The sequence below is a fragment of the Callithrix jacchus genome, chromosome 3 (genome assembly GCF_049354715.1).
Source record: "Callithrix jacchus isolate 240 chromosome 3, calJac240_pri, whole genome shotgun sequence".
Taxonomy (NCBI): domain Eukaryota; kingdom Metazoa; phylum Chordata; class Mammalia; order Primates; family Cebidae; genus Callithrix; species Callithrix jacchus.
Genome location: NC_133504.1, coordinates 30,096,466 through 30,114,894, shown reverse-complemented (window position 1 = coordinate 30,114,894; position 18,429 = coordinate 30,096,466). Strand labels below are relative to the sequence as shown.

Genomic DNA, 18,429 nt, shown 5'->3' with positions numbered 1-18,429 from the left:
TTTCCTCACCTCGAGGGCTGTCGAGTGAGACAGGGCCGTAAGCTGACTCACTAAAAGCAACAACAGAATGCAAAGCAAAGGCCTGCAGTTTATGAGGACATTGTGCTGTCTGCTTCCATGTCCCCCTTCAGTCTCTGTGTAAGCAATAAACTTGCTGCAATTGAAATGTCTAAGAGGAGCAGAGACCTCTGCCCATATTTTCCCTGGAGCCAAGCCTTTGTTCTAGCTCCTGATGCAAAACAGGTTTAACCAGCCACCTTAAGGGCGCCATTGTATCTTTAGAATGTAAAATCATTGAAATGTAAACTACTACCATTAGCCCCCTTAAACTGCTTCCTGAGCAGGATATCAAGCCCCGGATATCTATTTTATGGAGTTTTTGTTTCCTTTCTGTTTTCCCCTTTGTTTCTTTCTGCTGAGATGACGTAAATGTAAACAAGACAAAAGGTATAAAAGCTGTAACCCACAAAAATAAATTTGCTGCGTTTTGGCCATAATCTTCACGCAGCCCTCCAGACTCTACTTTTCTATATTCTTTCTTTTCCGCTCACTCTCTCTCTCAGGTTGAATGAGACATCTACGTTGGCGGTCTCGGGGACTCCTGCGGGTCGGTAGTCCCCAGGCAGACGTGCCGGACCCCGACACATTTGCAACATTTATATTCACACACTGTATGGAAGGGTGTGGGTGTGTGTGAATGGGGTGAGTGGAGACACTGTGTGTATCTCTAGATAAGAAGATACACACCACATGGAAAATATTCAGTGTAGATCTCTATGTGTTTAGGTATCTGTATATATCTTTCCTTTTGTTTACAACTGTTAAAAAACATCAAAATAGTTCTCTTCAAAATAAGCGAGATTCCAAGCAACCCATCTTTTTCCAGTACGTTCCATACATAGTTATAAAAGCATGCCAGTTAAGTATCAGGCATATATATCTGCCTATCAGCAGTGATGATTAAATCGTCAAATCACCATGTGCCACTCCCTGGGAGAAACATGCTGAGAAGAACAAGCAGCTCTTGGAGAAGAAAGAGTATTTCTTTAAGTACGTGGGGAATACAGCTCTCGGTGATCAGCAGGGAGTTTGAGGACATCAGTCACCTTTGGCGTTGCCACATACAATGAGATTTATAATCATGATGCTCTTGGGCGGTAGTTTCAAAAGACACTACTAACACTCAGAAAGCGTTCCAGCTATTTAATGCTGGCAACTGCTGTTTAATGGCCAGTTAAATCTGTGATAATGGTTGGAAGTGGGTGGGGCTATGAAGTTGTAGATGTTTTAAGAAAAACTTGTGAATGAAAATGAATCCAATTGTTTCATGTGAAGATGTTGAGCTGCTGCTATCATGCACTCCTGTCTCATGGCAGAAAATTCTGAAGATTAAAAAATAATCAAAATATTTCCTCTTTCTAAAAAAAAAAGAAAGAAAGAAAATGAGAACTGCATTACTGCATTCAGGGGCCGGTCATTCCCCCCATGCTGACTGCATAAAGGAAAGGAAACTCCCTAAAGGGTTATAAGCCTGAAAGAGAACTGATGTCACCATATTGATAAACAAGAAGTGGGGACTGTGTTGTGTCTCTCAGCTAGATCCAGGGAGAAATATCAGCTTTGCAAAGATGGGAGAAACTGAGAGTCCCAGTGAACCCCTGGCAGGTAGACACAAGGCAGCTTCCCACCCCACACCAAGCCTCTTTCCTGGGGGCAGAATATCTGAGTGAGGATTACAACAAGAGCCACAGGTGAATGAGACTCAGTAAAAGGCCCGGAGTCTTTGTGTGAACCTAAGCTGCAGAAAGTAGCCACGTCAGAAGGAAACTTGAGGAGTTCATGTTTTTTATCTTTAATTATTAATTTTCTTTATTAGAAAGATAAATATTTTAGCCAGGCTTGGGGACTTACACCTGTAATCCCAGCACTTTAGTAGGTTGAGGCGGACAAATCATGAGGTCAGAAGTTCGAGACCACCTGACCAATATGGTGAAATCCCATCTCTACTAAAAATAACAACAACAAAAAAATTAGCCAGGCATGGTGGCGCAAACATGTAATCCCAGCTACTCAGGAGGCGGAGTCAGGAGAATCACTTGAACAAGGGAGGCGGGGGTTGCAGTGAGCCGAGATTGTGCCACTGTACTCCAGCCTGGGCAATAGATCGAGACTCCATCTCAAAAAAAAAAAAAGATAAATATTTTAATATACATCTACAATGCTATATATTTATACTTAAATATTTTCTTATTGTATTAATGAACATACAGATATATATTATAGCAAGATGTATATATAATTACATATGTTTTATATTTAATTAAAATTTTATTTTGGTATTATAATATTACCATATACATATCCTACACATGGTTGGTGCCAGGGCTGTAATCACAGCACTTTGGGAGGTCAAGATAGGAGATTGTTTGAGGTCAGGAGTTACAGACCAGCCTGGCCAACATAGTGAGACCACCATCTCTACAAAAAATATTATGTATTGTTTATATTTAATTAAAATTTTATTATGGTATTATACTAGCATATACATATCCTACACACACGTGTGTGTGTGTGTGTGTGTATGGTTCACTCTTTACTCTGACATCTTATATGAGAAAGTTCTTTTGTTTATTGTATGAGAATTACAGATTTGGACATTTTGTTGGGGCCTCATGTGGTGTTGCCCTAATCTCAACTGATTTTGTCCAAGGTGCTCTGCATAATCAGCATATGTATCATTAGACAGTCAAAAGAAGTATGAGAAACACAAACCATCCTTGGAATATCTTGAGTTCTGTGACACACCAAATCCTATTATTTAAAAAATGTTTTCCGGGCTGTGCTCAATAGCTCAAGCCTGTAAACCCAGTACCGTGGGGAGGCCCAGGTGGGAGGATCACTGGAGTCCAGGAGTTCAATACCAGCCTGAGCAATATAGTGAGACCTTGTCTCTACAACAAATTTTTAAAATTAGCCAGACATGGTGACATGCACCTGTAGTCTCAGCTGCTCGGATAGCTGAGGTGGGACAATCACTTGAGCCTGAGGGGACAAGGCTGCAGTGAGCCATGATCTTGCCACTACACTACAGTCTGAGTGACAGAGTGAGACTGTCTCAAAAAATTAAAAAATCAGATAAAGATTTCCAGAAGATATGTCTTTATTGGTGTTCGTTGTTACACAAAATGTAAAGGGAAACAGAGGTTAGTTTTCCTCGTTTTCATGTGATAATGAAAGGGTGAGGAGAGGATCAGAGAACCAGCCCCAGAAGACTCAGGTAATCTGAGAGCAGGCCTGGGATCCACACACAGGACACACACCCAGATGGAACCACAATGCCTGGCCTCACTCTTTCCTCAATCCCAGTTTACACTAACTTGGCAAAGTTTTATGAGATTAAAAAGAGTGGGGATGAGAAAGGAAATGGGATTGGTAGTGGAAGGAGAATACAGTAAGATTAAGGACAATTTTGAGGGAGAAGAGAAAAGGAGGCAGAAAGAATCTGAGAGCCTTGGGATGAAGTGAAATGGGAGAAGAGGCTTGAAAAAAGGAATAGGAGAAATGAACTTGCCTCGAAGCAGGCACTGATAGGCTGAAACATGGTCAGCCTTTTGTAAAGGAAACTTAATTGTAGAGAATTTCATGCATTTATAGTGCTAGGAAGAAGACTGTGAAGAACCTGCATGTAACAAAAAAACAACCTCTATAATTTAAATTATTGGACAATCTTGATAACCCCACCAATTTCTTCTGCCAATTATTTTGGAGCAAATCACCAGACAGCTTATGATTTCATCTGAAAATATTTTATCATTGATATCCTAGAAGATAATATTTCAATTATTAAAGTGTTATTACAACTTATAATAATTAGCAATACTTTTATATAATTATCAGATACCTACATGTGCAAATCAAATTGTAATAGTAGAAAAAAATTAGTGTTTGAAACTGGAACCAAATTAGGTCAATGCATCACAGTATAACTTTTAACTCTGCAAACATCCCTAGGTTCTTTCTCCATGGTTTTAATTTTTTTTTTTTTTTCCTAGGTTGAAAAAACATGGTGGATTTTCCTATGGCTTTCATGGGTTTGTGATTTTCCAACTGTGTAATGAGGTTGTCCTTACCATGGTTCTCTGTTTCTGTAAATCTTCCAAGTAGGTGGTTGGATTTAGAAACTTAATTAGATCTAGTTTCAGGATTTGGGTTTTTTCTTTTGCTTTTTTGGTGAAAGTACTTGTCAGTGGTGTGCTCTCTTCAGGAATCCTAAAATGTCTGTTGTTCTTACTTTTTGTGATGTTTGTAGACACAGCAATCTGCCTACATCTGTTAATAAATTTGGATTTGAAAAATTGTCATGTTCTGCTTTTCTAACTCTTTTTATTGAAATTGTGGTGGAACATATCTTTAGTAGGAACACTTGTGCCATTTGAACAACCTAAGGTACTGCTCAGGAAGGAAGAATACACGCCTGATTGAACATCCTTTTAAAACGACAATCATCTTCTCCACATAAGCAGTAGAGGACTTTCAGTGGTGATTCTCTCCTGAGCAAGAGGATTCACAGCAGACCTTCAGTTCCTAGGGACCAATGAATACAGCAGGGCACAGGAAGGTCACGAATTGGCCACAGAGGGGCTCTTCTTAGAAGCTGTCTCTGGAACTGAAGGAAAAGAGGCCGAAGAACCCTTCAGAAGGTGCAACTTTAATAGGTACTAACTTCCAGAAAGGGGAGAGAAAGCTGAGTTATCAGTTTCTCAAGTTTCTTACATCAAGAAAACAAGGCTTTTCTTAAGAAAGAAACCTGAGACAGATCCCTCCCCGCACAGCGCTCTCTGCAGCGTCCTGGGGCCAACTCCAAGCCCAGTCAGCTGCTGCATCTTCCTGGATTACCTGACAGACACAGGGACCGCTCTGTGGGCACAACTTCTGTCACTCCTGCATCCACAGTGCTGGGAGGACCTACAGGACATCTTCCCTTGTCCCGTTTGCCCCCACTGGTGCCCTGATGAGAGCCTCAGGAGCAACATCAATTGTGCCACATGACTGATACTGTTCAGCAGCTTCAACCCCCATGAGGAGCAAGAGGGAAGGGCAGGAAGAGGAACTCCTGTGTGGGAAGTGCAGTCAGCGTCTGGCCCTGTGCTGTGAGAAGGACCTGGAGCTGTGGTGTCCTCTGGGCAGGGTCTCCTCGGCTATGGAGACTATTTTCTCCTGCCCATTGAGCAAGCGGCAGCCAGGCACAGGAGGAGGCTCAAAAGCTACATTCGTCTCTGAAGAAGTAAGTTGAAGGTGCTAAAATGGGGTGTGAAATGCACACTTCAGAATCTTGAATTTAAAATGGAAAAGTCAAGGAAGAATGTACTCTCTGATTTTGAACAATTGAAGTGTTTCTTGTAAAAGAAACAAATTGCAATTCATGCCAGTTCAATTCTTATTGAAGAGGAGGATGTTGAAGAGAAACTAAAAACAAAAGCCCAATTTCAGACCATATTTTCTCATGAAAAGGTATGCTGTATGAAAAAACTGAGAAGTGTTTATTTCTATTTTTATTTTAAGTTCCAGGGTACATGTGCAGGATGTGCAGGTTGGTTACATAGGTAAACATATGCCATGGTGGTTTGCTGCACCTATCAGCCCATTACCTAGGTACTGAGCCCAGCATGCATTAGCTATTTTTCTTAATGCTATCCCTTCCCCTACCCCACCCCCTACCAGGCCCCAGAGTGTTCTCCTCCCTGTGTCTATGTGTTTTCATTGTCAGCTCCACCTTATAAGTGAGAACATGAGGTGTATGATTTTCTTTTTTCTTTTTTTCCTTTTTTCTTTTTTTTTTTTTTTTTTTTTTTTTTTAGGGAAAAAGAGAAAAAGAAGGGGGAAAAAAGAAAAAGAGGGAAAAAGGAATATTACTTCATTCCTAAAATAGGTTTCAATAATGGCCGATCAATATTTTGAGTGTTTAAAGTGGTTAATGCATATTTTATGTGTTTAAAATGGGGACCTCTATTGTGTTTATTTGTTCTGGCTCTGAGTTCAAGTCCGGAATATCGTTATCAATTTGTTGTCTCGTTGAATCTAAATCTCATTATGTGTCTTATGTATCTGGGTGTTAAGATCTCTTATTGTTACATTAATCCTTTTACCCTTGCATCCTTGTAGCTTTGAAATCTATTTTATTAAGTGTGAGAATTGCAACTCCTGCTTTTTATTTATTTATTTTTGCTCTCCATTTGGTTGGTGAGTTTTTTTCCATCCCCTTGTTTTGAGTCTTTTTATATCTTCAGATATATCGTTAGATTTTGTGGATAATATATATTTTGTGTGTTTAACATGGAGAGCTCTATTGAGTTTATTTGTTCTGGATCTTAGTTCCAGTCCCGGGTATCGTTATCAATTTATTGTCTCATTGAATCTAAATCTCATTATGGGTCTTATGTATCTGGGTGTTAAGATCTCTTATTATTACATTAATCCTTTTACCCTTGTATCCTTGTAGCTTTGAAATCTATTTTGTCAAATGTGAAAATTGCAACTCCTGCTTCTTATTTATTTATTTTTGCTCTCCATTTGGTTGGTATGTTTTTGGTTTTTTTTTTCCAACCCTTTATTTTCAGTCTATGTATATCTTTGGATATAGCGTTAGATTTTGTCTGTATCTTTTGATTGGGAGATTTGGTCGATTTAAATTTAGGGTTGCTGCCATTTGTTAACTGGCTATTTTGTCCTTTCGTTGATAAAAATTCTTCTTTATGTTAATGCTCTTTACTTTTTGATGTATTTTTAGAAAGGGTCATACTGGTTGTTCCTTTCTGTGTATAATGCTTCTTTTAGAAGTTCTTGTAAAGCAGGCCTGGTGGTAATAAAATCTCTGAGTACTTGCTTGTTCCTAAAAGATTTTATTTTTCCTTCAAATGTAAAGCTTAAATTGGCAGGATATGAAATTCTGGGCTGAAAGTTCTGTTGATTAAGTATATTGAATATTGGCCCCCACTCTCTTCTAGCTTGTAGGGTTTCCGTTGAGAGATCTGCTGTAAGCCTAATAGGCTTACCTTTATGGGTGACTTGATCTTTCTCTCTGGCTGCCCTTAATATTTTCTCCTTCGTTTCGATCTTGGTGAATCTAATGATTATGTGCCTTGGGGTTGGTCTTCTTGAGGAATATCTTTGTGGTGTTCTCTGTATTGCCTGGGGTTGAATAGTGTCCTGCTTTGCTAAATTAGGAAAATTTTCCTGGATAATGTCCTGGAGAGTATTTTCCAGCTTGACTTCATTCTCTCCCTCACATTCAGGTACACCAATCAAGCGTATATTAGGTCTTTTCACATAGTCCCATATTGCTTGGAGACTTTGCTCATTCCTTTTTATCCTTTTTTCTCTATTCTTGTCTTGTCGTTTTGTTTCATTAAGTTGGTCTTCTACCTTTGATACCCTTTCTTCTGCTTGATCCATTCGGCTGTTTAAGCTTGTACATATTTCACTGAGTTCTCGTGTTGTATTTTTCAACTCCATAAGTTCATTTGTATTCCTCTCTATATTGTCTATTCTTTTCAACATTTCATCTAACCTTTTTTCCAAGTTCTTAGTTTCTTTACATTGGGTTAGAACAAGTTCCTTCAACTCCCAGAAGTTTCTTATCATCCACCTTTTAAAGCCTACTTCAGATAATGGAACACAGTCCTTTTCCATCAGGGCTTGTTCCGTTACTGATGAGTCCTCTTCCATCAGGGCTTGTTCGGTTGCTGATAAGTCCTTTTCCATCAGGGCTTGTTCCACTGCTGATGGGTTCTGATTTTGAGTATACTTGGCCTTCTTAGGCTGTTTTTTTCCCTTCATTGTAAATGAACCACCTTTCTAATTAGTTTTCTGAGTCGACGTCCGACTTATTGATTCCCAGTGCTGGGATCCGAGCAACCCACTGTGGCAGCCTAAATAGCAGCGATAAGACTGATGGTGCTCTTCTGCCCAGGAATCTCTGGTCTGGCTTCCCTCTTGAGTCCGCAACAAGCAGCTCTGACTTCCCGGAGCTCCAAACTCCGGTCAGTAGGGGAAGCAGTCCCGTTGGCTCTGCATGAAGAGCTGCTGCGCCGAGACGCCGGCAAAACCGCTGCGGCGGCCACAAGAGTCGCGCTGGCGACCCATGGGGCTCCTCCACTGGGAATCGGCTAATCGGTGAGTGACAAAAATTCGTCTAATGATGTGGCGTCGTCTCCTTCTCTGAGCTTTCACTGGGAGCTACAATCCTGAGCTGTTAGTGGTCGGCCATCTTGGATTTAATCACCTTTTTCCTTTTTTCTTGTTACCCAGGCTGGAGTGCAATGGCGCGATCTCCGCTCACCTCAACCTCCGCCTCCTGGGTTCAGGCAATTCTCCTGCCTCAACCTCCTGAGTAGCTGGGATTACAGGCATGCGCCACCATGCCCAGCTAATTTTTTGTATTTTTAGTGGAGACGGGGTTTCACCATGTTGACCAGGATGGTCTCGATCTCTTGACGTTGTGATCCACCCACCTTGGCCTCCCAAAGTGCTGGGATTATAGGCTTGAGCCACCGCGCCTGACCTGAGGTGTATGATTTTCTGTTCCTGCATTAGGTTGCTGAGAATAACAGCTTCCAGCTCCATCTATGTCCCGGCAAAGAACATGATCTTGTTCCTTTATTTTTTATTTTATTTTATTTTATTTTTTATTTACTGAGACAGGGTTTCACCTTGATGTTGAGGGTGGTTTCAAACTCCTGATGTCAGATGATCTACCCACCTCAGCCTCCCAAAGTGCTGGGATTACAGGCGTGAGCCACCATGCCCGGCCGATCTTGTTCCTTTTCATGGCTGCAGAGTATTCCATGGTGTATATGTACCACATTTTCTTTATCCAGGCTATCACTGATGGGCATTTGGGTTGATTCCATGTGTTTGCTATTATGAATAGTGCTGCTGTGAACATACATGTGCATGTATCTTCAGGTTAGTCTCAAACTCCTGGCCTCAAGTATGCCTCCTGCCTCAGCCTCTCAAAGTGCTGGGACTATTGGCATGAGCCACCATGTCCAGCCCACCCGAAATTTATTATCCCTGTAAATAGAGAAAGTGTGACATCTGCAGCGAGGAATCTTAACTGTACTGATAATTTCAGAGCCGTTTACTCTCCACAGTCTTGGGTTTGAGAGATTTAATACTGGCAAAAATTTTGGCAGGTCGAATAAAGAGGCACAGCTATAAGATCTTTTAGTGTGGGTAAAGAATCTTTACCCAGGTCAAGCACGGTGGCTCACGCCTATAATCCCAGCACTTCAGGAGTCTGAGGCAGGCAGATCACAAGATCAGGAGTTCAAGACCAGCCTGTCCAACATGGTGAAACCCCGTCTCTACTAAAAAATACAAAAGTTAGCCAGGCATGGTGCTATGTGCCTCCCAAGCTACTTGGGAGGCTGAGGCAGAAGAATCACTTGAACCCGGGAAGCAGAGGTTTCAGTGAGCTGAGATCATGCCACTGCACTCCAACCTTGGTGACAGAGTGAGATTCCGTCTCAAAAAAAAAAAAAAGAATCTTTACCCAGAGAGGCTCACACGGCACCGTCACCAAGAATGGGTGTTTGTTCCGGGCGCAGTGGCTCACACCTGCAAAACCAGCACTGTGGGAGGCCAAGGCAGGTGGATTACTTTGAGGTCAGAGGTTTGAGACCAGCCTGGCCAACATGGTAAAATCCCATCTCTACTAAAAATACAAAAATTAGCTGGGCATGGTGGTGTGTGCCTGTAGTCCTAGCTACTTGGGAGGCTGAGGCAGGAGAATGGCTTGAACCCGGGAGGCAGAGGTTGCGGTGAGCCGAAATCACACCATTGCACTCCAGCCTTGGCAACAAGAGCAAAACTCCGTCTCAAAAAAACAAAAAACAAACAAACAAAAAGAATGGATGTTGGCAACTCCAGCAACTCACCAATACGTGCAGTATAGGGGATCTAGCCCCAGGTGAACAGACTGGGCTTTTTCTGACCGATGAGCTGGGAGAGGGTTCATTTTGTAGTTTATTTTCTTTGAATAATGGATCATACTGACGTGTTTACAGAAAAATGTATGCCTTATTTCTGCTTTGAACATTTTTCAACATCTCTTACAATCGAAATCGTCAGAGAACAATGGTGTCCTACCTGAAAGACTGTGCTATATGATATATTCTCTTGCTATATTCTTGGCAGGTGCTTCTAATAAAGAGTGCGACTTTATTTTTGATGTTTGACTACTGACATTATTAATTCTCACCCCCTTTTCTCCTTCTGCTCCACATCCAGGCTGGCTGATAAGCCAGGATTCCTCCCTCCTCTGGCACAGGATGAAAGTAAAATAAAATGCAGAACACTGAATATAGCTTGCTCCCATTGGTGTGAAAACAAACTAAAAAGGGCTTCTTTGCTTGTATGCTGATATGCATAAGATGCATATTCTTCCATTTTCTGGAATGATATGGAAGAAATTTATGAATGACAACTCTGCAGAGAAGCCTGGGTGTGGGATAAGAGGGCAATTTGATTTTTAACAGTATCCTATGGTGACACTGTGAGTTTTACCAAGTTCATCTGTATCATAATTTTTAAAATATACTGTATGTTCTGGGGTACATGTGCAGAATGTGCAGGTTTGTTACATAGGTATACACGTGCCATGGTGGTTTGCTGCACCCATCAACCTGAACACATCAATGAGGTGTTCTCATTGTTCAACTCCTACTTATGAGTGAAAATATGCAGTGTTTAGTTTTCTGTTCTTGTGTTTGCTTAGAATAATGATTTCCAGCTTTACCCATGTCCCTGAAAAGGAAATGAACTCATCCTTTTTTATGATGGCATAATATTTCATCCTGTATATGTGCCCCATTTTCTTTATCAAATCTGTCACTGATGGGCATTTGGGTTGGTTTCAAGTCTTGGCTATTGTGAACAGTGCCGCTGTAAACATACATGTTCATGTGTCTTTATAGTAGAATGATTTATAATCCTGTGGGTATATTTTTTAGTGTCTCAACAAAGACATTTCTATAAGTCAGATAAAGAATCCCAGGAGGGCTCAGAGGTCCACGCCTGTAATCCCAGTAGTTTGGGATGCCAAGGCAGGTGGATCATCTGAGGTCAGGAGTTCGAGACTAGCCTGGCCAACAATGTGAAACCCCGTCACTACTAAAAATACAAAAACTAGCCAGGCATGGTGGCACATGCCTGTAGTCCCAGCTACTTGGGAGACTGAGGCAGGAGAATCACTTGAACCCAGGAGGTGGAGGATGCAGTGAGCCGAGATCGCACCACTGCACTCCAGCCTGGGCAAAAGAGCAAGACTCAGTCTCAAAAAAAAAAAAAAAAAAGAATCTGAATGTATCCTATGATGTGTGACTGCTGCCAGATTTTTCTTTGTTTCGAGACAGAGTCTAACTCTGTTACCCAGGCTGGAGTGCAGTGGCACAATCTTGTCTCACTGCAACTTCTATCTCCCGGGTTCAAGTTATTCTCCTGACTCAGCCTCCTGAGTAGCTGGGATTACAGGTGCCTGTTACTGCACCCAGCTAATTTTTTTTTTTTTAGTAGAAACAGGGTTTTACTACATTGGCCAGGCTGCTCTCAAACTCCTGACATTGCGATTCGCCTGCCTCAGCCTCCCAAAGTGCTGGAATTACAGGCGTAAGCCACTGTGCCTCCCAGCTTTTAAATTTTACCATTCCTCATCTTTATCTTTCTGCCCCACATCTGGGCACCATTATAGGAAAACCCAGGTGCTCTCTCTTGGTGCAGGTGAGAAATTCAACCCACACAAGCCCCTTCACACACATGGAAACACTCAGTTTCACTACCATTCTGTAAACTAAATAAAAACCAGCAGCTAGTTTTTCTGCTCACAAGCCATTTCAAGCCAGTTAGAGAAACCTGTCCTACTTCTCCCTAAAAGCCTAATCAGACAATTAGATTTTTTAACATAGTATTTTGGTGTGTGTGTAGTATCACCAGTCTCAATATCTGAACCAAATTTTGGGTGGGAATCCATTCTATTTCTTTCATTTTTTTCTTGTTAAGATGGAGTCTCACTCTGTCACCCAGGCTGGAGTGCAGTGGTGAGCTCTTGGCTCACTGCAACCTCTGTCTCCCAGGTTCAAGCGATTCTCCTGTCTCAGCCTCCAGAGTAGCTGGGACTACAGGCGAGCATCACTAGGCCTGGCTAATTTTTTTGTATTTTTAGTAGAGATGAGGTTTCACCATGTTGATCAGGCTGGTCTCGAACCCCTTACCTCATGATCCACCTGCCTTGGCCTCCCAAAGTGCTGGGATTACAGGCATGAGCCACTGTGCCTGGCCCCATTCTACTTCTATAAGATGATAGTCATTAGAACCCCTAATTTTAGTGTTGTTTACCAGATGAAAACCTTTTTCCTACTCCCTGACAGAACAGATATAACACCTGTAATTAGTTGAAGAAACATAGTTTGTTACCTCTCTATTTTCTGGACTGAAAAAGAAAGTTTTCTTTCTTTTCCTTTTTTTTTTCTTTGAGACAAGGTCTCGATCTGTCACCCATGCTGGAGTACCGTAGCACCATCTCCGCTCACTGCAACCTCCACCTCCTGGGCCCAAGTGATCCTCCCATCTCAGCCTCCCAAGTAGCTGGAACTGCAGTCATGCAGGGCCACACCCAGCTGATTTTTTTTTATTTTTGGTAGAAATGGGGTCTCACCATGTTGCCCAGGCCAGTCTCAAATTCCTGAGTTCAAGTGATCCTCCTGCCTCAGCCTCCCAAAAGTGCTGGGATTATAGGCATAAGCCACTGCAGTGGGGTGCAGTTTTCTGATAGCTGGGACTCTAAACCCATGGGAAAGCCCAAATGAGTTTCCCCCAGAAGAGGCTCCGTTGAATATCAATGCAGTGTTATTAAGAGTGAACTGTCTGGTGGACTCTGTTCTCCCTGGGAGACTTAGGACGAAGAGCCACTGATGTTACCTGAAAAAAGAGCCAGAGAAAGAAACTGGGAATCATTCCCATCTAAGGGTGTTGAATAGGGGAAGAGGAATTATATATTAAACAAACTGACAAGGTACAGTCTGAGACCAGTCAGCAATATCAAGTTGCTGAGAGATCAAGAAAACTAAATTTAGACAAACTATTTCAATGCCTGTGGACACCAGATCATTATAAAAGTAGAAAGTCATTTTAGATCAGTAATAGAAGAAAATGACAAATCGTCTCTTTTTGAGAGGGAAAGAGAAAGAGGCAATAATTTAGTTTGCTTGGACCAGAAGATACATTTAATCTGGAAGTAACTGTGTGCCTAGTTGTTGTTTGTTTACACACTGTTATGGGTAATATAATCAGGTTTCTGTATGATCTATTTTCTGTACCACAATAGAAGCCAAGGAAATTTTCAGCATTCAAAATAGTAATAACTTGGCTGGGCACAGTGGCTCACGCCTGTAATACCAGCACTTTGGGAGGCCAAGGCAGGCAGATCGCTTGAGACCAGGAGCTCAAGACCAGGCCGGCTCAAGGAACCCTGTCTCTACTAAAAATACAAAACTTAGCTGGGTGCGGGGCTACTCAGGAGGTAGAGACAGGAGAATTGCTTGAACCCAGGAGACGGAGGCTACAATGAGCCAAGATAGCACCACTGTACTTTAGCCTGGGTGACAGAGTGAGACTTGTTATCAAAAAAAAAAAAAAAGTGATCACTAATATGTATTTTGGGCTGGGAGCAGTGGCCGAGGCCAGTAATCTTAACACATTGGTGGGCTGAAACATGAGGATCACCTAATGTCAGGGGGGTCACCTGATGTCAAGACCAACCTAGGCAAGATGGCAAGACCGTATCTTTACACACAGAACAGATACACACACACACACACACACACACACACACATCAATAAAATGTTTTATTAACAACAGGTATTTTGTTCTTACTACGTGGCAGGCACTGTTTTAAGAACTTACTCTGTATTAGCTCACTAATCTTCACAGGGTTAATATTTTAGTTGTCTTCTAGCCAGGCCAGAGATCAATCACCTTGCAGGTAGTAGATTGAAACCCACAAGCATGTATGATTGGGAGCTCTGGCACTGGCTCCTTAGAGCAAAGGAGCTGTGTGAGTAAGTAGCTGTGGAGGTCTCCAGAGTGACTGACAGTCTAAAAACCATGTCCCATGGGGCAAGCACAGGTTACAACACTTTTTCTCTGCACACATCTAAAAGGGGTAGAAAGGGATTCAAGACATAAGGTAAATTTTTAGGCATTCTAAACATTTCATCATTTTGAGAATGTATCCTTAAAACCAGTTATCATCAGGAAAGACCTGTCAAAGGAATTCACCAACACAGTTGTCTCGGAAACATTTCATCAAAGCCATGTTAATTTCTCCTACCTTATCTCATCTGTAAATTATACAGTTCATTTCTGATAAGTGCTAGTTTATGAAACGATTGTAAACAATGACAATGATTTAGTAACTATAAAAGTATCACAGATACAGTTGATGCATGACAGAAAGAGGAAAGAAACAAATGTCTACTTCACTCCAGTGCCCTCCCAGGCAGCACAATTTGGCCCCTACTACCTCTTCAGCTCAGCTGTGCCTTTCCCTTGATTGCTCTTCCATAGCCTTGAGGCCTTCTTCTCAGTCCTCTGATAGGCCACACGGGCTCCAGTCTCAAGGCCTTTGCTTTTCGTTGCTCTTGCTGGGTGGACCATGTTTCTCTCAATTTGTTGCCTAGAATCCTCTCTTCCTTCAAGTCTTTGCTCAAATGTCAATTTTGTTTGTTTGTTTGTTTTTGTTTGAGACAGAATCTCACTCTGTCACCCAGGCTGCAGTGCAGTGGTACCATCTCAGCTCACTGCAACCTTTGCCTCCCGGTTTCAATCAATTCTCCTGCCTCAGCCTCTGAAGTAGCTGGGATTACAGGCGCCCCCCTAATTTTTTGTATTTTTAGTAGAGACGGGTTTTGCCATGTTGGCCAGGCTCATCTCAAATTCCTGACCTCAGGTGATCTGCCTGCCTAGGCCTCCCAAAGTGCTGGGATTACAGGCATGAGCCACTGTGCCTGGCCTATTTTGTTATGAGGTCTTCTGCGAGGGTTTTGCTTAAAATGCTACTCTCAGCCGGGCGCAATGGCTCACACCTGTAATCCTAGCACTTTGGGAGGCCGAGGTGGGTGGATCACCTGAGGTCAGAAGTTCAAGACCAGCCTGGCCATCATGGTGAAACCCCATCTTTATAAAAATAGATAAATAAATAAACAAATAAAATGCTACTCTCTACTCCCATCCCACCACTCCCCATAATCCCCATTTGCTGTCTTCTTTTTCCATCATTTTTGGGAAAATGGCAAATTTTATGTACCTTCATTATTAGGAATATTGGTGTTTTTCTCTTTCTAATTAATTAATTTGTTTTTCGTGATTTTTTTCAAAGACAGTTTTTGTTTACTTCCAATACTTAAATTCCAATTTAAAAGATCCTTAAATATGAGAATTCCCCTTGCACAGTACAAGAGGCACACAGTTCAAGTTAGGATGCCGTAGAGATTTTCCCATTTGTTGTAGAACAATTAAGAAAATTATGCTTTATTTATACAAAGGAACACAGTACATCCCTGAAAACAATGCTGATGATGGCCTTAACCATGAGTCAGAGTCACTTATAGGCCATGTGAAAACACACATTGTTGGGACCCATTCCAGAGGATGCGGACTCAGTAGGTCTGAGTGGGAGTTCCAGAACTGGCATTTCTAACATATTTCTAGGTGATACTGATGATGCTGGTCTGAGAGCACTGCTGGGGAGGCAGGATCCAGTTCACAGGGTAGCCAGCGCATAAATCCTCTGACCAGGCCTGCACCTTGACACCAAGCTACTGACTTGCTCAGGTCCAAGCTATTAGGTTCCTTAAAATGTATTGTTTGGTTGTAACTTGGTTTGAGAGTGTTTTTCACACAAGAGCCGATCCACATATGCCCCTTTTTATTTATCCAGCATGAAAATTACAATCTCCACTAATGATGGAAGGTAAAGATAATGGGAGCACTTGTAATAGTTTCTTGGGATTAATCTGCCTAATTCCAATGCCATCTGATTATCTCATTGGAAATTTCCAATTAGGGTTACTGACGAACTTTTCTTCCAATTGAAATACAGTCTATATAGCACACACTGTATGCACTCATATATTTTATAAGTTATAGGCTGTGTGTGGTTGCTCACACCTATAATCCCAGCACTTTGGGAGGCCAAGGCAGGAGGACTGCTTGTCAGGAGTTCAAGATCAGCCTGAGCAACATAGCAAGACCCCTTCTCTACAGAAAAACAAAAAAAATGTATGTTATATATATCAAAATATATTTTATAATAACAGTTTTTGAATCTAAGGTAAATTATCCACCCAAAAGAATTTTACATACTACCAAGTTTAAATTTTTCTTTTATTTTAATATTAATTCAGGATTTCAGAAAAGTTACGAGAATAATACAACAATCTTCCAAATACTCTTAAGCAGATCCTGAAATATTAACATTTTTCTGCATTTCTCTTATCCTTGTCTCGCTCAATCTTCTGTAAAAAATATGAATAGGCCAGGTATGGTGGCTAATACCTGTAATCCCAGCACTTTGGGAGGCCGAGGCGGGTGGATCACCTGAGGTCAGGAGTTCAAGACCAGCCTGGCCAACATGGTGAAACCCCGTGTCCACTAAAAATACAAAAATTAGCCAGGCATTGTAGCATGCACCTATAGTCCCAGCTACTTGGTAGGCTTGAACCCAGGAGAAAAGCTTGAACCCAGGAGGCGGAGGTTGCAGTGAGCTGAGGTTGCACCATTGCACTCCAGCCTGGGCAACAAGAACAAAACTCCATCTCAACAATAAATAAATAAATAAGAAAAATATATTTTTGAACCACTCAAGTTGCAACCATATGTCCTTTTATCTCTAAATATTTCAGGGTGTATTTCTTAAAATAATATTTCTCAGTAATAACTACTAATGATTAAAATCAGAAAATTAACATTGCTACAAAACTGTCTTCTAATCATCTAATCATTATTCCAATATTGCAATTATCCTAAAAATGTCCATTATGACAAGAGAAAATCCAAGCATTATGCCATGTGTTCAGTTTTGACATCTCTTTAGTATCCTTTCATTGGGAAAAGTTTTCCATTTCATAACATTAATATTTTTTAAGAATACAGGCCACTTATTTATGTATTAACAGAATGCTCTTTAATTGGGCCAGATGGGAATGAGAATGCAATTGATGTCAAGCTTCCTAGTCTCTGACTTGATGGTAGCATGGAACTTGCCATGGGTAGAACATAATGGAACATGTACTCCATGTCACTGAGATCAAGGATGGGGTCATTGATAATGACAATACCCACTCTTCCAGAGTTAAGGCATCCCTGGTGACCAGGTACCTAACACAGTCAAATCCTTTTTGTTTGGCCTTCACTTTCTAAATAGTGTCTCTGAAATGAGGATGCTGGTGCGCAAGAAGGTTTGGCTATCTGTCAAACAGGAGGGACAGAGAGCCAATATTTGTGTGCTTTTCTTGTATAGTATTGTTTTTAATTTTGCGTAGAATAATCATGGAACATTTGAAGGAGCTAGCATAAAGTCTGTAGGTTGGCTCACACCTGTAATCCCAGCACTTTGGGAGGCTGAGGCAGGCACATCACTTGAGGTCAGGAGTTTGAGACCGACTTGGCCAACATAGCGAAACCCTGTCTCTACTTAAAATACAAAAAATTAGTTAGGCATGGTGGCACATGCCTATAATCCCAGCTACTTGGGAGGCTGAGGCAGGAGAATCGCTTGATCCCAGGAGGCAGAGGTTGCAGTGAGCTAAGATTTCCCTCTACACTCTGCACTCTAGCCTGGGTAAACCGGGTAACAGAGAAAGACTCTGTCTCAAAACAAAACAAAATAAAATGAAAAAACCACCACCAACAAAAAAACCCAAAGGAATCCCCCCTTTTTTTTTTTTGAGACCGAGTCTTGCTTTCTTGCCCAGGCTGGAGTGCAGTGGTTCGATCTCGGCTCACTGCAACCTCCACCTCCTGGGTTCAAGCGATTCTCCTGCTTCAGCCTCCTGAGTAGCTGGGACTGCAGGGGCACACCACCACACCCAGCTAATTTGGTATTTTTTCAGTAGAGACAGGGTTCCACCATGTTGGCCAGGCTGGTCTCGAACGCCTGACCTTGTGATGCGCCCATCTCGACCTCCCAAAGTGCTGGGATTGCAGGCGTGAGCCCTGTACCCGGCCAGGAATCACTATTAGAATAACCCTCCAAGAACTCCAAAACACTGAAAGAAAATATAAGAAACAGACTTTCAGGAGATACCATTCATCTTTGACTATTTTAATTGTAAGAGATTTTGAGAAGGTCCAATACAGAAATAATGCACAAG

The 18,429-nt window shown here is 41.7% G+C and overlaps 1 protein-coding gene across 1 annotated transcript in view; it reads left to right on the top strand.

The window, feature by feature from the left end:
- The window catches only part of TRIM60 (tripartite motif containing 60), a 77,304-nt gene that overhangs the window by 36,047 nt on the left and 22,828 nt on the right, over nt 1-18,429 (top strand). The window lies entirely within an intron of this gene.